At 46.3% G+C, this 21,067-nt stretch overlaps 1 protein-coding gene across 3 annotated transcripts in view; it reads left to right on the top strand.

The window, feature by feature from the left end:
• LOC146866522 (coiled-coil domain-containing protein 17-like) overlaps positions 1-21,067 on the top strand; it is a 621,178-nt gene that overhangs the window by 484,000 nt on the left and 116,111 nt on the right. The gene's annotated exons all lie outside the window — the stretch shown is intronic.

Here is a 21,067-nt window from a genome sequence, read left to right as displayed (position 1 = left end):
GTAATATTTGGTCTTTCATTAGAGATGATAGCAAATTTTGTTATTTGATCTTCAAATTTCTTATTTACGGAGGGTTCTACATTCTCTTCCACATTTTCCTCAATAACTGTGTCATTCCCTGCACTCTCTTGTTCCGGACCAAAGTAACTTAACTGAATTTTATCAGTAACCTTCTCAACATCTGATACAGATCCACGGAACAGAGCCTTATTCAACTCATTTAACTTTAGTGCTGGACTTTTAGCAAAATACAATCTTCTCACAAATTTTCTAATTTCAGTATGATGAACTGCCAGCATCCTAAAATGGTGAAAAACACTTTGACACACTTTCCTAGATAAACAAGCCAGAGAATGTCCTTGCAAACCAGTATTCTCTCTCACTCTGCATGGATCTAGTCCTTGAAGCACCTTAATCTTCTGTTTAACACTCTTTTTACTATATTCTCTTAAAAACTCACGTAATTTATCAATAGATTCCTGTCGCAAAGTACAAATACTACTACAATTCCAAGTATACACTGGGGCTTTAGGACGTCTCCCCATAACCTCATCCGCAATCACTTCTTCCTCATTTCTTGGAACCATTTTCTCCTTTTCCATTACACAACCATCCTTAACTTCATATGCCCGTCCACTGGTGTCAACTGCATGCAGCAAACTATTACTTTGAAGATAACTCTCTTCATTAAAAAATGGTTCAGTACTTGAACTATGCATCCATTCTCCTAAAAACACTTTACAAAAGTTATTTCTTTTTACTACTCTTTTCGTTTTGCTTTGTGACTTCATTACATTAACTATTTTTTCTAATGTACGCATCCTGTTCAAAATTAAAATGAATAGTTTCCTTTTTAAATCTAAAGCCTTAGCTACAATGGCTTCAATATCTTTTTTTCTCTCGTAAAATTTAGCTCTTTTCTTATATTTTTTCACATCCTTTAGAAAATTGGACATCACTCTTCTCTGAAACATTTTCCTACGGATCTCTTTAAATGCTGATTTTCTATTCAAGTTAATTTTTATAGCTTCTGCTTGTACATTAGCATTTAGTAAATTCTCACTATTCTCCTGTTGTTTTCTACTTGAAACAGTTTTTCCAATGGGGGCATTTTTTAAATTTTATCTTTTTTTGAATATATTTTTAAAGAATTCCTTTGTCTGCTTACCAGAAGACTTTTTCTTTTTCCCAACATGAGCATCTTCAACTAACTTGGGTCCTCCAGTTGTCTTCAAATATACATTGTTTTCTGTTTTTTTCGCTGTCTTGATTTTATAGGCATCTTATATTTCCTTCACTGCTCTGCAGCAATACCTGAAAGTAAGTAAAAAAAAAAACCTTTTTGTAATTTTAATATATTACTATATTTGTTATGATCTTTTCTTTTCTTATAACACTATCTACCCCTTTCCTACAAGTGAAAAACACTAGAAAACCAACACAAATTTCATCTCTAAGAACAATTCCTGTGTGCACACAGACTCTTGGTGTGATTCTAGGCAGAACACGATATTTCAGTTGCAAATCAAAAGCACACTTATTTTATTTTTTTTGCAACTGTTAATTACTCTAACAGTCTGACACATTTTCTTCATAGTTTAGAGAGGCAGAAAATAGCACATGTCCAATCAGCTTTTTTAGAGCATGTACATGTGTAACCTGGCTGACTGACTACACTCCAGCAAAGATAATGATCCTTGGTGATGTTCAATGCATTAGCGTTCCTCACTCCTACCTAAAACACCACACAGTGCTGATTAGTAAGCATGAGTGTACAGGAAAAACAGCTACCTCTCTGCTAAGAGTGTGGTTCTGAAGACTGTCTACTGTCAGGTGCAAGAGAGACTTGAATGGACCCTTACATAACTGCATAAACACTGTAAACATGTATGTAAGACTACATGTGTGGTAAGGGTTAATATGAGTTTTTAGCATGTAGCAACTACATGACCCATTGCAAGAGTGGAAGAAAAATCTACCATGTTGATTTCAAATATGTTAGCATTTGCCTCTTATTTGAGAAACTGTTTTGGGCTGAATGCTAACCACCACATTTCCAGAAAACAAGCTTCCCCTTTCACACGAAATACATCTCTGAGAGCAATTCCTCTGTGCTCCCAGACTCATGCTGTGATTTTACGCAGAAAATGAAATTTGCTTGCCAATTTCAAAGCACACTTACTACTGTTTTCTGTGATTTTAGGCAGAAAATGAAATTTGCTTGCCAATTTCAAAGCACACTTACTACTGTTTTTTCCTGCAAGTGTTAAGTACTCTAACAGTCGCATACATTTTCATTACAGTTTTCTGAAACAGATAACAGCACATGTGCAAACAGCTTTTTGAGACCATGAACATGTGTGACCTTGGTGACTGACTACACTCCAGCAAAAGAAATCAGCCTTAGTGATGTTAAATGTATTAGCGTTACTCCCTGCTACCTGAAACACCACTCACTTGTGAATACTAAGCATGATTCTACAGGATAAACTGCTGGGTGTGTGCTAACAGTCTGCTTATGCAGACTGTGTATTTTCAGTTGCAAGAGACATATGCATGGTTACTTCCAAAAAGAACCAGAGAGACACGAAATACATCTCTGACAGCAATTCCTCAGTGCTCACAGACTCATGCTGTGATTTTAGGCAGAAAATGAAATTTGCTTGCCAATTTCAAAGCACACTTACTACTGTTTTCTGTGATTTTAGGCAGAAAATGAAATTTGCTTGCCAATTTCAAAGCACACTTACTACTGTTTTTTCCTGCAAGTGTTAAGTACTCTAACAGTCGCATACATTTTCATTACAGTTTTCAGAAACAGAAAAGAGCACATGTGCAAACAGCTTTTTGAGACCATGAACATGTGTGACCTTGGTGACTGACTACACTCCAGCAAAAGAAATCAGCCTTAGTGATGTTCAAAGTCAAATTCCACTTTATTCGATTAATTAAAATCATAAAAGTATTCTACAGCAAATATCATAGAATTCATCTAAAACAGTATTAAACAATTGATAAATTTAAAAAACGGAATAAAAAGGCGTTATTTACATAAAATACATTACAAATGCACTCAACTATGCGATAAAGATGGATACAAATTTCTATTATTCTTCCAATCTTAGCCTTAATCTCTTGCATCTGACAGATGCGGCCAAAAAACTAGCAGTACAGTACATAATTAATGGAGAAAGCAACATCTGTAAATATAGCAATGCAGGCTTATACTGGATAAAACCCAGGTCCTTCAAAATAGATTTTAAATATCTAGTGCGAGGTTTAGGGTAGAAGGAACAAAAAAACAGAAAGTGGGCATTATCCTGAATAGAGAAACCATCGCATTTGCATGGAGACGAATCCTCAAGCTTGCACCAGTTTTTCTCATCCCACAGTACCGTATAAGTTTGATTAAACCTAAATTTGGATAAAAGCCATCTATGAAAAGGATTGGTTACCACTGTTAAATAAGGAGCCAGCACACAAGATGGAGTTATCAAAACATGGGCCCTCACAGAGGGTTTACATAGATCGTAAGCTTCGCGCTCGGCCATGCGTATTCTAAAAAAATTTGTTTTCACCCACGGCAAGTCAGCTTTACACAGGGCTTCTGGTCTACTAAAAATTTCAGGGCGTCCCAGGAGTGCTGACGTGGTTTCAATGTAAGACAGCCACTGAATATCCCTCCTGTGATCAAGTTGGAGACAATCTTTGATGATCCGATGATTAAGGCTAAGATTCGGGTTAAGCCAAAGCTTTATCCACATCAAGAGTGGAGCTAGATTGATTATGTCTAGGATGTAGCCCATCCCCAACTCAAGGTGTACTGAGTGGGTAGCAGTTGACTGGGGTAGACCCAGCAATGAGCGAAGAAATTTATTTTCCTCAGTCTGGATATCTTTAGAATTAACATAACCCCAGACAGCTGCACCATATCTAGCAATTGCGATTGTCTTAGCTTTATAGACGGCCATAATAGCCTCCATAGGTTTCCCCCCAATCTCTTAGCAAACCCCAAAATTGCAGCATATGAACTTCTTACCGCATTCAATTTAGATGTTAACTGCGGTGTCCAGGTTCCCCTTTGGTCAAAAATCACACCCAAATAGGTAAAGACTTTGACACTAGTGATCACCTCTCCATCACAAAAAAAAGTTTTTTCTTTACGCTTACCACATCCTACTGACATGGTATGTGATTTGCTTTTGTTGATCACCAGGTCGAGGCTAGCCATGAAATTACCAAAGGCGTCCAGTAGCTTTTGTAGGGCAACTGGGGTCCTAGCTATAAGTACCGCGTCATCGGCATAGAGGAGCACCGGAATTGGTGCACCCCCCATGCTCGGGAAATCCTTTGTGGCGGACGTTAGGTAGCCCTCCAAAGAGTTCACGTAAAGCGTGAACAACATTGGCGCCAGGATGCATCCCTGACGGACCCCTCTAGTGGATCTGAAACTCTCGGTACACTTTCCGTCGGTGGTCATTCTGATGCGGGCCCTCAGATCTTTGTGGAGCTCCGCCAGAAAGTGTACCAAGGAACTGTCGAGGCCCATCTTCAGGAGCATTGCCCACAGCTTAGATCTATTGACAAGATCAAAAGCTGTGGACAGGTCCATGAAACCAAGGAATAAGCTGCCCCCTTTTGCTCTTGTGTATTTGGACAGTATGAGGTGGAGGTTGAGGCATTGGTCCTCAGTACTCCTCCCTGACCTAAAACCAAATTGTACCTCGGACAAGATGTTATTCCCCTTAGCCCACGCAGAAATCCTCGCCAGGACAGCCTTGCCTAAAATTTTTACCGAGGAGTCCAAAAGCGATATTGGTCTATAGCATTTTGGATCTCCTCTCTGCCCTTTTTTCAATATAGGGACAATTGTAGCTAAAGACCAGGACTGAGGGAAACCCACTATTGCAGCAGCATTAAAAACTCTAGTTAAAATATTCGCCCAAAACAGCGGATTTGCCCTGAACATGTCCGCTGGCACTCCATCGGGGCCCGGGGCCTTGCGACCTGCTGTCTCCTCTATGGCTCTAAGTACCTCACTGGTTTCAAATCTCACAGGCTCCATGGGGCTCTCATTTACAGGGATTGTGAAAGGGTCCGGCTCCCTGTTACTGTCATAGATTTTTTCGAAATGGCATAGCCAATCCTCCTCTGGAATATTTAATTCCTGTACTGAGTTTTGAGCGCCTGTAAGTAATGGGGAGTTTATTATTGTCCAAAACTCAGCGCTATTTTTTAGAGTGGCTTTATCCCTTAAGTCCTCCCAAGCTTTGCTTTTTAATTCATTTTTACGCAAAGTAGTGGCCGTGTTAAAATCCTTTCTTAATCGCGCCACAAGCTCCTTATCCCTTGGGCGAGTATTGAGGGCTTTTTTAAGGCGGTTATGAGCTTTACTACAATTTTTATCAAACCAGCCTTTAGCCGGCTTTTGTTTGGCCCCCTGCCCTTTGGCTGAGAGACTGCTAGACACAAACCGGCAAATATCTTCAAAGGAAGATATAATGTCATTGTGCCCAGCTGATAGCCAGAAACCGGTCCTAGGATGCTTGATTCCGGTCCAGGGAAAACATGGCTTGGCAGTTCGGGCTGGACTGTTCCCATGAGGCACAGGGTCAAGACTGATTTGCATATGGCCATGTCTGAACTGGGGTGGCGTAGTGGGCAAAAGAACGATGGATTTAACCCAGATCTCTTGACTGGGGGAGAATGTCTGCATTGTCAGCATTCCGTCCATCATTTGTTTGTTGTAACGCTTTTCGCCCTAAGTGGGATGGGTATTCCCAGACGTGGGACCCGTGCTCACTACGCCACTGGAGTCAAGCTATCCTGGCAGATGACGGCTGATAGCCAGAAACCGGTCCTAGGATGCTTGATTCCGGTCCAGGGAAAACATGGCTTGGCAGTTCGGGCTGGACTGTTCCCATGAGGCACAGGGTCAAGACTGATTTGCATATGGCCATGTCTGAACTGGGGTGGCGTAGTGGGCAAAAGAACAATGGATTTAACCCAGATCTCTTGACTGGGGGAGAATGTCTGCATTGTCAGCATTCCGTCCATCATTTGTTTGTTGTAACGCTTTTCGCCCTAAGTGGGATGGGTATTCCCAGACGTGGGACCCGTGCTCACTACGCCACTGGAGTCAAGCTATCCTGGCAGATGACGGCTGATAGCCAGAAACCGGTCCTAGGATGCTTGATTCCGGTCCAGGGAAAACATGGCTTGGCAGTTCGGGCTGGACTGTTCCCATGAGGCACAGGGTCAAGACTGATTTGCATATGGCCATGTCTGAACTGGGGTGGCGTAGTGGGCAAAAGAACGATGGATTTAACCCAGATCTCTTGACTGGGGGAGAATGTCTGCATTGTCAGCATTCCGTCCATCATTTGTTTGTTGTAACAGCTGACGGAGTGGCACACACAATTAACTCTTCCGCGACTGAGTTGGATAAAGTTAAGAACATTTTTTCCGGTACAACCGTCTCCCATTTAAGTCTTCTCCCCTGATCCTTTTCCTTTACAGGCAATATAGTCCGATGGAGAACAACAGATTTCGACAAGAAGGCACTATTTGTTAACACCAATCCCACAGGATTATGATCACTCATAGGCATAGCAATTGCATTATATGAAATCACATAATTAAGGAAACATCTCGAGACAAAAATAAAATCAATTATCGAATCGCTAGCCCTTCCCGTGTAGGTGGCAACCCGTGTACTATTATCATAAAATTCAGGTTCAAATAGCTCATTTTCCTGCAATACATGTTCAAGTGCCCGACCCTTCTGTGTGTGTTCTAGATGAGGGGGGGACACGCTGTCTGGCCCGTCTGATTCCACCAGAACACAATGTGAGCACAAATGAACATTAAAATCACCCATTAAAATGAAGCGACACAGAGTGGAATGCTTGTCTCCGTAGAGAATTAAAAAGTCAGATAACCATTTAAAATGCATGGATTCTGGATTGCTATTAGGAGCACTATAACAGTTAACCAAAAGTAGTTTACCACCATCCTCTAAAGTTAACTCCAGAATAATAAAACTATGGGAGGCGCAGTCTATCGGGATCAATTTGCCTTTTAAATTCACCGAAACCAGCATCATAAGACCTCCTTTATTCCGTCCGGCAGGAGAAGGCAAAGCAGGGACAAAGAAGGATGTGAAGCCGTCTAACCAGTAATCACACTCCAAATCCCAAGTCTCTTGCAAGGCGATAATATCGTAGCGCTTTACAAAATTTTCCCAATTGGGGTCTCCCTTCTTGGACCGCAACCCAGCAATGTTCCAAGATAACAGTCTAACCGTGTCCCCATTGTCGATAATAGGCTCTGGTGAACTGTTCTTGACCGCCTCAGAAGAAGGTACAAGGACCGCTGGTGTTGGGGCCGCTACGGCGGCGTCCTCTGTACCCTCTCCCTCACCCCGTCAATCACAGAGGTCGAGGCCTGAGAGCGCATTAAATCTATTATACGTTGTAATGGGGGGACCAAATGTACTAGGGTTATCACGGCCCTGCAACGAACTTTGATGAGCCCAACTGGACCCCACCGGGGTAAATGGATTTGGTCTTAGTCTGGGCAAGGAGGGAAAATTGGCCTGGTTGTAGAAATACCCAAGCGGACGGACTCGGATACTGTTACTGTCCTCCAACAGGGATGCTGCCCGTAGGAGGACTGTGGCCACATGTTGTGGGTATTTAAAGTTCACAACCACGCAATCCCCTCTACATGTTTTCCTCGATGGGCCAATCCAGTTCACTCTCCTCGTCGTAATAATATCTCCACCATGTTTAGAAGGGAAACCACATTTAGCACCTAACCAAGCCACCACTTTGTTTTTAAGAGAATCATGCGCTTCCTCTTGAGGCTCAGAATTACCTGAGCAAAACGTCGGAACATTTGCAAGTACAAGGACAAAAGGGGCGCAATCCGGGGGCAAATTAATAGTATTGATGCGCCTACCTTGTGCGGCATTAGTATTATATAAGGGGCCAGATCTCTGGAAGCGCCCAGCCTGATCAACATCCAGATCTACTGGTGGGGGATGGATGGCTGGGGGAACAGTAGGGTTGTTAACCGGACAACTAGCCGGAGAGATCAAAGAAGGTGGATTGGGGGCTATTGTGGCACTTATTCCCATGACTTCGGGGCTTGCTAAACTAATTTGAGGGGGTAAGGGATTCACCTGAGATAGTTTAGCCAACTGTTGGTCCAATAGACCTCCTAGTCTTTTAAGCTCCGCATTCGCGGTGTCCAATTTGACTGTAAGACAGTCAATGGAGGCCTTAAGTTTTAGGTCAACAGCCGCCTCTATATGTTTAATTAGCAAACCAAACTGCTCTGGGCTCAGTGTAATACTGGGTTCCTTTATGATCTCTACATTTGGTTTGGATTTAGGGGAGATGTAGCTATCTAACAGGTGATTTTCCCCTCTTCTCCTGTGGACAGTCTTACCCCCCCTCTTGCTTTGCTGCCTTCTGCAAGATCTAACAGGTCTCTTTCCCTTAATTTCTTCCAATACTTCCGCCTCTTCCTCAGAGTCAGAGCATAGCATATCAAGCATTGTAGGATCCGTCGTTACAGTATCAGGCTCCCGGTGGATGAGAGCTACTATAGTACTGGCTGGCTCGGTAGCGTTTTGTTCACCTAACGTACAGTCCACGCTTCTTTCGCCTTCTTGGGAATCCTCCAGTGTAGCAGCTCTAGCTGGAGGGAGGACGTAATCTAGAGCGTCTGCTTTACCCAAAGAGGCCCTTCTATCATCGTTGATTTTGTTCACCATTTTAACGAGGAAATTATTCATGGAACCAGCCCCCGTGACCACCTTGTCTTTCTTAGAGCCAGACATAATAGGATATGGGACGAGGTTAAATGTCAGCTTTAACTACTGTCTTGCTGCCTGCAAGGTCTCACAGCCTTAAACCCAGGCTACTCCAGGTAATAATGCGCGGATTAACTCTCACGGGATCTTGGAACAGTTAATATCTCTACTCTTGCATGACAGTTGTCAGATATCAAAAAGTCACAAGCAGGCAAGAAGATGTAACGAGATCCAGATTACAGCCAATGTACACTATCACTAACCGACTCCACAGCAACACACATGGAGCAAGAGTGTGTGAAACAACAGCAGTACCTGATATGGGGCAGATGTCCTGATGTCCAAAGTCAGAGGGATGGCCCAGCCCTGCCTCCTCCTGCCCCTGACGGCCACAGACGGCCCGCCCTTTACCCGGGCTTAGCCCGGCGCGGTCCCGCGCGCGTCCCGCGAAGCGGGTCTCCCCGGTCTTATGAAGCGTCACCTGGCGCTCACAGCGCGTCAGCTGTACGCGCCGCAGCTGGGGCTGCCGGGAGATTGAGTCCCGGGGCGGCGACGCGGTGGTTATGCTCCTCTGCTGCTCGTTGGCCCCCAAAATGACTCCTGGCGGTGGCGGCGTGAAGCGGGTAATAATTACTGCTCTCCCCCCTGCTCCGCCGGTCTCCCCGGTCTTTTGAAGCGTCACCTGGCGCTCACAGCGCGTCAGCTGTACGCGCCGCCGCTGGGGCTGCCGGGAGATTGAGTCCCGGGGTGGCGACGCGGTGGTTATGCTCCTCTGCTGCTCGTTGGCCCCCAAAATGACTCCTGGCGGTGGCGGCGTGAAGCGGGTAATAATTACTGCTCTCCCCCCTGCTCCGCCGGTCTCCCCGGTCTTTTGAAGCGTCACCTGGCGCTCACAGCGCGTCAGCTGTACGCTCCGCCGCTGGGGCTGCCGGGAGATTGAGTCCCGGGGCGGCGACGCGGTGGTTATGCTCCTCTGCTGCTCGTTGGCCCCCAAAATGACTCCTGGCGGTGGCGGCGTGAAGCGGGTAATAATTACTGCTCTCCCCCCTGCTCCGCCGGTCTCCACGGTCTTTTGAAGCATCACCTGGCGCTCACAGCGCGTCAGCTGTACGCGCCGCCGCTGGGGCTGCCGGGAGATTGAGTCCCGGGGCGGCGACGCGGTGGTTATGCTCCTCTGCTGCTCGTTGGCCCCCAAAATGACTCCTGGCGGTGGCGGCGTGAAGCGGGTAATAATTACTGCTCTCCCCCCTGCTCCACCGGTCTCCCCGGTCTTTTGAAGCGTCACCTGGCGCTCACAGCGCGTCAGCTGTACGCGCCGCCGCTGGGGCTGCCGGGAGATTGAGTCCCGGGGCGGCGACGCGATGGTTATGCTCCTCTGCTGCTCGTTGGCCCCCAAAATGACTCCTGGCGGTGGCGGCGTGAAGCGGGTAATAATTACTGCTCTCCCCCCTGCTCCGCCGGTCTCCCCGGTCTTTTGAAGCGTCACCTGGCGCTCACAGCACGTCAGCTGTACGCGCCGCCGCTGGGGCTGCCGGGAGATTGAGTCCCGGGGCGGCGACGCGGTGGTTATGCTCCTCTGCTGCTCGTTGGCCCCCAAAATGACTCCTGGCGGTGGCGGCGTGAAGCGGGTAATAATTACTGCTCTCCCCCCTGCTCCACCGGTCTCCCCGGTCTTTTGAAGCGTCACCTGGCGCTCACAGCGCGTCAGCTGTACGCGCCGCCGCTGGGGCTGCCGGGAGATTGAGTCCCGGGGCGGCGACGCGGTGGTTATGCTCCTCTGCTGCTCGTTGGCCCCCAAAATGACTCCTGGCGGTGGCGGCGTGAAGCGGGTAATAATTACTGCTCTCCCCTCTCCCTGATGTTGAATGTATTAGCGTTTCTCACTGCTACCTGAAACACCACTCACTTGTGAATACTCAGCATGATTCTACAGGATAAACTGCTGGGTGTGTGCTAACAGTCTGCTTATGCAGACTGTGTATTCTCAGTTGCAAGAGACATATGCATGGTTACTTCCAAAAAGAACCAGAGAGACACGAAATACATCTCTGACAGCAATTCCTCTGTGCTCACAGACTCATGCAAAAATCACCACATACATCCCCTCTCAAACTCATAACTCACCTTTAAAATGAGTTAGTTGAGAAAGAAATGTGGCACTCAAACAGCAGACTATCAGAGTCAGAATATCAGAGCTGTACACCTCTCTCCTCTGAGCAGAACCAATTAATGGCAATGTTTCCCTCTCTTTTTTCACACATATACATGTTAATTACAAATCTCAGTGCTTCCCACTTTTTTCAAATGAAATCATACATTTCTATTGGTTGAAAACTTCAACCCTTTTCCAAATGTACCCTTCCCCCAACTTGACTTCTGCCTGCTACCATAGCAACAGCTCATGGAACACTGCTGTGAGGAGAGAGGTCAGAAGTTCACCACACAATGTTTCAAATCGAAAGACCAAGAGTGCTTCACCTGTCCAACCTAACAGCAAATCCAAACTATTCTTCTGTGGGAACACAATTTTCTGAACCAATACAAAACATGCTTCTAAAAATGTACACATACAGCCTACTTTATACTGTAAAAAGATTTGAATCCGCCAATGAGTTCTTTTTATTTAAAAAAAATATGTATGCCTCCATTTTCAAACTGTCTTTCATTTCATATTGCCATTCTACTGAAAGACACCTTCTGAGTGCATCCAGATCTCCTTGAAAGATGTTCACAGTGTGGATTGTAGGTCACAGTTATGTCTTCTGGAGTGAAAAGTATGCAGAAAACAGAGGTATGGTGAAAGACCTTGCTTTGCCAAATGTAGACATTAAATGGATTGGTCAGAGAGGGTTAAAGTGGCACCAATTATTGCCTTTGGTGAAAACCTTTCAACATCTCCCACAGCCTAACCTTATTATTGTGCACTGTGGTGGAAATGACCTAGGCACTTTAACTGGTGTAGGTCTGGAAATGCTTATTAAGGACACCTTTGTGCAATTGATGTCGCTTTTTCCTCAATCTGCCTTTGTATATTCTAACATATGCCAAAGGCAAAAGTGGAACTGGTCCAACCAATTTTGTCCGCAGATTGACAAAGCAAGAAAGCACGTCAACAAATCTGTTTCTGCTTTCCTCAGAGACTATGGTATGGGTTCTATATACCACAACAACTTGCGTTACAACATGCAAGACATTTATAGAGGAGACGGTGTACATTTCAATGATGATGGGAACAGAGTCTTCCTCTTGAACTTTAGACTCTGCATCGGTACTTACTTGTAGGTACCAAAAAACACTCAATGAACACAACGGCTCTTTTTAGAGCCCCCTAATATCTTAACACTTAAATTTGTTTTTTTCTTCTTTTTTTTTTATTTTCTACCGTACGCGTACGCTAAGCTTACCGTACGCGCACCCCGCGATTTTTTAAAAAAAAATGTAAATGTATTTTTCATACTTTTATGGCCTTCTTGGACCCCCTGACAAACGCTAGGGGGTCTCAACTCTCTTCGTTGCCCCCTTTCCACGTTCTCCTCCTTTGTTTATCAGTGTGAGACACACAAAATGGCGGCCGACACTTCCTGATTTCGACCGATTCGAATGTTTACAGTCATGTAACCACCAATCAGAATTAACCTCGCGCATGGCAGCGTGCACGTACGGTAAGCTTACGGTACGCGCTCGGAGCGCGCCTATAGATATATATATTGATTTAAATGCTATTTTCTCAGCAAATACTGAACACATTTACACCAGACCTACAAAAGGCACATCCCTGACCTGAGGACTACCTCTCTGCCAAATTTCAAGTAATTCTGTTCAGCCGTTCGGGGTGTAGCTTGGACTAAAGGTCCTATGGAAAAATGCATGGGGAAAACTCGTTTTGGGACCCCCCCTTTTTCTCAACCCCCGCTTGACGAATCCCCCCGAGACTTTCAGGGTAGGAGCGGAGCGGAGCGCCCCACCTATTTTGAAAATTTCGCCACGATTCGTCAATCTGCGCCAAAGTTATTCAAAATAGAATGTTGCGGATTTCCTATGGAAACACGGTCCTAACTATAACTACCTACTGGCGACCGCCAGTAGGTTATATATATATATATATATATATATATATATATATATATATATATATATATATATATATATATATATATATATATTATATATATCCTACTGACATTATAATTGAGAATATGGCATATAGGTGACTTCGGTCGGCGATATTTTTTTAGAACTTATAGCTCAGACAATTATAGTCTGTGACACTAGATAGCATCCTTGTTGTTATTACATTTGCACATACTGGGAGGTTATATATTAACAACCAATCCCTTTGCACACTTTTTTATTACCTTTTATGCACTTACACTTTATTGAAATTTCAACACCGGTTCTCTTGCTAATTTCTTAAATTTTCTTTTTTAAATATTTAATGGATACACGGGTATAATCACTTTTTATCACATAGGTCCTATGCAAAACAATTAGTCAAAAAATGGAAAACATAAAGGTTTTTGGCATTTAGGCCATTATTCCAACCTTTGAAGTGACTTCTTAGATATGAAATATTGAAATATTATATCAACAGCAGTCATGACAATTAGGTCATGTTACAATGAGAGGCATTTAGCGATAAAATAGTAATGCCTGATGTCTTTCTTTTAAATTACACACTTGTAATTTTATAGTATGTTTTCTATGTTGATTGTACCATGTGATCTTGCACTAGCACTTTAAAAATGAATGTCTTCCGTGTAAGCGCTGTCATGTGATCAAGGCAGAGGAGCTGCCGAAACGCGTCATGGTGGAGAGTGGCTTGTAAATAAAATCAATCAAGCACCTATCTGGGTCCTATCTCGCTTTGTTCCAGCGGAGCGGTATGGAGTTATAGAGCGAGCGTTCATTGATATATATATATATATATATATATATATATATATTATATATATTTTATATATATATATATATATATATATATATATATATATATATGAGAAGAAAAGGTTGCCCCTAGGTGGGACACACTCGCAGAGGCCCCGTAAAGGTCAAAGAAGGTCCAGTGTTGAGCCCCACCTCAGCACTCCTGACGCGTTTCGGGCCACCGCCCTTTATCAAAGGTGAGCTGCTTGAAAGGAATACAAACAGGGCTTCCAGTATTTTCCCTCTTTTATTCACAAAATTAACAACAGGTGGGTATTCTTCGCATAGCATCCTGGGACTGGAAGTCCATAGTTCCACCCATGTGGGCTGCATTCGCTTCCAGGACACATTCACTGCATTCGATCGTGAGCACAACACCAGTCACCTTCCCCAGTGTAAACAACCATCCTCTGTTCCAAGTTCTGCAGCCTTCACAAGCCGCAGCGGATCCATGGTGCTGACATGGCGGTGTCGTCCCGCGACCAGGCTGGCCGCAATATGTGAGAAGAAAAGGTTGCCCCTAGGTGGGACGCACTCGCAGAGGCCCCATAAAGGTCAAAGAAGGTCCAGTGTTGAGCCCCACCTCAGCACTCCTGACGCGTTTCGGGCCACCGCCCTTTATCAAAGGTGAGCTGCTTGAAAGGAATACAAACAGGGCTTCCAGTATTTTCCCTCTTTTATTCACAAAATTAACCACAGGTGGGTATTCTTCGCATAGCATCCTGGGACTGGAAGTCCATAGTTCCACCCATGTGGGCTGCATTCGCTTCCAGGACACATTCACTGCATTCCATCGTGAGCACAACACCAGTCCCCTTCCCCAGTGTAAACAACCATCCTCTGTTCCGAGTTCTGCAGCCTTCACAAGCCGCAGCGGATCCACGCTGCTGACGTGGCGGTGTCGTCTCGCGACCTGGCTGGCCGCAATATGTGAGAAGAAAAGGTAGCCCCTAGGTGGGACGCACTCGCAGAGGCCCCGTAAAGGTCAAAGAAGGTCCAGTGTTGAGCCCCACCTCAGCACATATATTCCATTCAAATCCGTTCTCCTTGAATCCTCAAAGCAGGCACCGGCAACACAGAATATGGGAGAAGTGTTTATTTAGGCAAAAACTCTTGTTGGACGACGCTTTTCGGGGACACAGCCACCTTGATCACATAGTGCGGCCGCCATTACTCAAGCCATAAATACCACAAGTGAGTGTCAAACAGGTATTGGCCATAGAAAACATACTGATGCATGCATTCATGGAAAATGTACAGTATTTAGAAAACCAACAGCTGTAATACTATGTTATATGTGGGAAGCTCCCACCTAGCACCCCTTATAATAAGTATCCCCCTTGGGGAATCTTTTAGAGCTAAGAGAGCTTGTAGCATTCTATATGAATATGATAAAGTTGAGGAAGATATGAAATATCGCTTTATCGAAAGGGGTTATCCTATTACCATCCTGGAAACAGCATCAAAGAAAGCTAGGAACTTGAATAGAGAGGTAGTACTATTCCAACCCTCAAAAACAACATCAAGAAAGAAAAATAGAGGTCAGAATAGCACACATAGATTTATAACGACATACAATGCAAATGGATGATGTCATCAGTGATGTCATCAGTGATGAAGTGTGGCTCAATGATTAGAGCTGCAGACCCTGATGCAGAGGTCTAGCCCGGGACCAGGGTTCAATTTCCCGCCTCGGCGGGTCTTGGGCTCAAAAATTCCACGGACCTGATAATTCTCGCCTCGGTGCCATTCCAATCATGGAGTCCCACTCTGCAACTCTGGGCAATAGCTTGCTTAATCTCCACAACGGCCCCCACAACGCTAAGGATGCCTGGCCTCCACCTTGGGGGTGCCCAGGAGTGGACGCCTCGCAGGGAAAGCCAGGATGGGTTCCACAGCGGTATTCGTACAAGCGCCTTGAGACCCTTGCGGGTGAGTAGTGCGCTATACAAGTATCAATTTACATGTCATTTGAGATGTCATCAGTGGTGTCACTGACCATGTCATGAGTGATGTAATATGTGACATCATCAGCAGTGCATTGCGGGGGCGCGAGTTAATTTCTGTGGTTTTGTACGAGTGAAATGTCCAACTAATTATAACTTTCCCTAAAACCTATGGTTTTTTCAGTGGATTTCTAAGGTTTTTTAAATGCTAATTTCTAATTATAACATGCCTGAAACCTATGGTTTTTTCAGTGAATTTCAAAGGTTTTTTAAATGCTAATTTCTAACTATAACTTGCCTGAAACCTATGGTTTTTTAAGTGAATTTCAAGGGTTTTTTAAATGCTAGTTTCTAACTATGCCTACAGAGGTAGGACATGTGAAGAAAGAAAAAACGCACAGAAAGAAGCAAAAGAAATGCAGAAAGAAGCAACAGAAGTCCACAAAGACGAAGAAAAGTGCAGGAAGAAGCAAGACATGTGCAGAAAGAACCAACAGAGGAGCAGAAAGAGGCCTTGTTGTAAAATCATCCTGTGCCCACAGCTTTTTGAGACGGGTACTGGTGGTAACTGACTCTGACTAACCAGGCCTAGAGCCAGTGCTATGCTAAAAGACACTTAGAATACAGTGAAAACACCTACATACACTAGGGAACACTATGCGTTGGGGTACCCCTGTGATTAGCATGACCTCCTCTGTAAGGCCCTATTACATAATAGGGCAGGGGGAATAAAACTACCTCTAAGTCAGAGGTGCAGAAATATGCTACTTTAACTAGTAGTCGCGTTTGCAGAGTGGTGGAGAAAGGGTGCTGGGTGTCCATCCAACGCTCAGGAATTCCGCTGCGTAGGACTTACAGGAGGTACCAGGAGGGATTCTTGGCCCCCAAACTCCGTCAGGACTAAATTGGACTTTATTCCCCATCCCGTATTCTGCCACGAGGCATGTTTGCAGAGTGGTAGAGAAAGGGGGCCATGGCCTCCGAAGACGTCTTAGCAATCCCACTGTGTGGGACATTCTGGAGGTATCAAAAGGGGTAGTTGGCCCCCAAGGACATCCTTGGGGTCCAACTTCCCAAATTATTACCTCCAGTTAGTCCCACACAGCAGCACTGGTAAGTACTCGTACCAGGCCACGCCCACTTCGCCCACCACTCTACAAACGCACTCCCTGGCACGCCCTTGGATGGGGATTGAAGTCCCCTTCACTGCTGGGGGTCCTTTAGTGGCCAACTAGCCTACCTTTTACCTCCAGTAAGCCCCATGCAGTGGGATTGGTGAGAGGTAGACAAAGGTCATGCCCCCTTTCTTCACCACTCTGCACACACGCCCTGTGGCACGTTTTAAGTTGGGGGATTAAGTCCCTGTGAATCCTGAGGGTCCCTGGGGTCCAACTAGCCCACTAGGTACCTCCAGTAAGTGCCACAGAGCTGCGTTGCAGAGAGGTATGAAAAGAGGCGTGGCCTGGACCACCTCTCTGCAACGCAGGCCTGTGGCGCTTACTGGAGGTACCTGGTGAGCTAGTTGGCCCCCAGGGGCCCTCAGGATTGAAGGGGAATTAATTCCCCAACTTAAAATGAGCCACAGGGCCTGTTTGCACACATGTCACATCAGACCCTGTCCCTTCCATCACCACTGTGCAAACGTGCCCGGTAGCGCGTTTTAAATTGGGGGATTAAGTCCCCTTCAATCCTGAGGGTCCCTTCACTCCAACTAGCCCACCAGGTACCCCCAATAAGCACCACAGAGCTGCATTGCAGAGGTGTGTAAAAAGGGGCATGGCCTGGGCCACCTCTCTGCAACGCAGGCCTGTGGCGCTTACTGGAGGTACCTGGTGGGCTAGTTGGCCCCCAGGGTCCCTCAGGATTTAAGAGGAATTAATTCCCCAACTTAAAACGCGTCACAGGGCCTGTTTGCACACATGTCACATCAGGCCCCACCCCCTCCCTTCACCACTGTGCAAACGCGCCCCGTGGCGCATTTTAAGTTGGCGGATTAAGTCTCCTTCAATCATGAGGGTCCCTGGGGTCCAACTAGCCCACCAGGTACCTCCAATAAGTGCCACAGAGCTGCGTTGCAGAGAGGTGTAAAAAGAGGCGTGGCCTCAGACCACCTCTCTGCAACGCAGCCCTGTGGTGCTAACTGGAGGTACCTGGTGGGCTAGTTCACCCCCAGGGACCCTCAGGGTTGTAGGGGAATTAATTCCCCAACTTAAAACGCGCCACAGGGCGCGTTTGCATAGTGTTGCTGGTAGGGGGCTGGGCATCCGGAGCGATGCGGGCTTTTTTTAATTAATTTTTTTTGAAAGGGGGCTTTGTGGCCCCCCTTCCTTTCCTTTTTTTGGGCCCTGGGGACCCCATTCCCCAGGGCCTGATCCCTAATTGGTTTATTTCATTTTTTAAAAGGGAAGGGAGCCGCGCGTCCCCCCTCCCGAAGCCTTTCCGCCGCAGGGACCCCATCCCCTGGGGCATGGCCACTATATATATTTTTTAAATATTTTTTCAAAGGAGGGGGGCTGCGTGGCCCCCCTCCTGAGGCTTCTGTTAGCCCCGGGGACCCCATCCCCCGGGACTCTACCTCGTTTTTTTATTGGGGAGGGGGCCACGTGGCCCCCCTCCCGGGCCACTTTTGGCCCCGGGGACCCCATCCCCCGGGGCCGGCCCTCTCCTTTAGGGACCGTGGGGGAGCCCCAATGCCCTCACAGTCCCAGCTGGCTCCCCGCCTCCTGCGGGAGCCGGCATTGCTTTTCCACATGGGGAGCTGCTAACATGCAGCTCCACGTGTGAAAAAGCAATCTGCTTTGCTTCGTTGAAGCGAGAGCAGGTTTCCCTGCTTTCGCTTCAATGAAACAAAGCAGTTTGTAATGACCGGGTGGGAGCCGCACGGCTCCCGCCCTGTAATTGCAAACAGCAGTGTCCCGGTGGTGGGCCCCCCGGGACACTGCAGGAGCCGGACCTAGGGGGTGGCGGTCCCCAGGGCCATCTCGGTCTCCAGGAGGGGGGCCGCGGGGCCCCCTCCCTTCAATTGCAAAGCCCTGGGGAGGTGGCGGTCCCCGGGGGCGTGCGGTGGGCTCGAGCCCCCCCCCACACAGGTATAATTTTTGTTAAAAAAACAAGCCCCGGGGGTGGCGGTCCGCTGGGCTGCGGGGGGGGCCATGTGCCCCCCGCAAATAATAAATGAAAGCCCCGGGGGTGGTGGTCCCCGGGGCTTAGGGGGGCCTTAGAGGTCCCCCCACAGATTAACAAGCATTGGCATAGCCAATAGGTCTCGCCTTTGGGGCCTTATAAGTGTTTAGCCAGAGCTATTGACTTTGCCAATGTCTTTAAGCTGTGCTGTAGAGAAGTGTGGCTGCTGTGCAGCTTGCTGAAAAGTTTTCATAAAAAAGTGTCAGAAGCATTTTTGTTACCTTATATATGACCAAGAAGGCATTATGTACAACTGAATGACCATATTAAAAAAAGTATTTACAATAAAAAATGTCCTCAGTTTTCTTTTGTTCTTGCAATGCTGGCAACTTGTTTCTGCCTATTCCAATGGTTGTTTGTTAAAGCTTTTTTTTGAGGGGGCATAAACAATCGGAGGGTGAAGGTTGGGAACTAGTACCAGTATTATAACAGAGGCTAGGGGAGAATCAACAGATGCCAGATTCCGAGAGCAGGCTGAGGGATGCTGAAGTGGTAGTGGTAGTGGTGGTGGTGGTGGTGGTGGTGGTGACTGGTGCAAGGACGATGCTGAGGTAATGCTGAATGATACCCAGGTCTTGCTGAGTGATGATAATGTGGTGGTGTACTAGTGTAAAGGCGATGCTGAGTGATACTGATGTGGTGCTGAGTGATGCTGTGGTGGCGCTGAGTGATGCTGTGGTGGCGCTAAGTGATGCTGTGGTGGTGCTGTGGTGGTGCTGAGTGATGCTGTGGTGGTGCTGAGTGATGCTGTGGTGGTACTGAGTGATATTGCTGTTGCGCTGAGTGATGCTGTGGTGGCCCTGAGTGATGCTGTGGTGGTGCTAAGTGATATTGCTGTTGCGCTGAGTGATGCTGTGGTGGCCCTGAGTGATGCTGTGGTGGCGCTGAGTTTGTTACACTGTGCTTAAAAACTGTTGTGTAAGGGGAGCTGATTTCCGTGTGAAGCGCTATAATGCCCTTGGTTCAAGTTTGCGCTATAATTATGCAGGACAAGCAAGCGGGTGTGGCCTAATGTAATGTAATTGGACAATATCTGGGGAAAGCACCCCGTATTCACTGCTCTCCTAATCTCCTAATATCACACCTGTTGCGGCTAGGGCTGCGGATGTTAGAACTGTGTAATGAGGTTAGAATCTCGGCTCAGGCGCAGCATCTTGTGATTCCGTGCAAGTCGCTTTGTTACACTGTGCTTAAAAACTGTTGTGTAAGGGGAGCTGATTTCCGTATGAAGCGCTATAATGCCCTTGGTTCAAGTTTGCGCTATAATTATGTGGGACAGGCAAGCGGGTGTGGACTAATGTAATGTAATCGGACAATATCAGGGGAAAGCACTACGTATTCACAGCTCAGGGAGTGATTCTTCTAATGACAAATCTCCTAATATCACACCTGTTGCGGCTAGGGCTGCGGATGTTAGAACTGGGTAACTAGGTTAGAATCTCGGCTCAGGTGCAGCATCTTGTGATTCCATGCAAATTGCTTTGTTACACTGTGCTTAAAAACTGTTGTGTAAGGGGAGCTGATTTCCGTGTGAAGCGCAATAATGCCATTGGTTCAACCACTCGGATAATGCTCCCCCTAATGCCCCACGCCCACCCTAGAGTGACCACGTTCCTATCCCCGCTACTCCGGGGCCTGCACCTATGCCGTATGTCCGCCTGCATAGTCGTACCCCGACCAGGGGTTCCCACTGCGTTGTCTCACCAGTTACCTAACGGACCACATGTGAGATGGTCCGGCTGCCCTATCCTTGATAGTCCATGACTGCCCCTAGTTTACTCTCCCCCTCCCTGGTTTGTTTATTCATATGGCAAATACCTGTTACATTGCATATAATTGCAGTAAAGTTATTTCTACATGTCAAGATGGATATCACCTGACTGGAACAATGTACTTAATGACGCCACGCTCCAATACTGATATGTAACAACTGTACTAACAAATGCCAATAAAAACAAGTTTTAAAAAAAAATAATGCCATTGGTTCAAGTTTGCGCTATAATTATGCGGGACAGGCAAGCGGGTGTGGCCTAATGTAATGTAATCGGACAATATCAGGTGAAAGCACTAGGCATTCACAGCTCAGAGAGTGCTTCTTCTTATGACAAAACTCCTAATATCACACCCGTTGCGGCTAGGGCTGCGGAAGTTAGAACTGGGTAACTAGGTTAGAATCTCGGCTCAGATGCAGCAT

This window comes from Triturus cristatus, chromosome 2_1 (assembly GCF_964204655.1).
Source record: "Triturus cristatus chromosome 2_1, aTriCri1.1, whole genome shotgun sequence".
In the NCBI taxonomy this organism is placed as follows: Eukaryota; Metazoa; Chordata; class Amphibia; order Caudata; family Salamandridae; genus Triturus; species Triturus cristatus.
The sequence above is the reverse complement of the archived record's forward strand: the minus strand, read 5'-3'. Positions and strand labels throughout refer to the sequence as shown.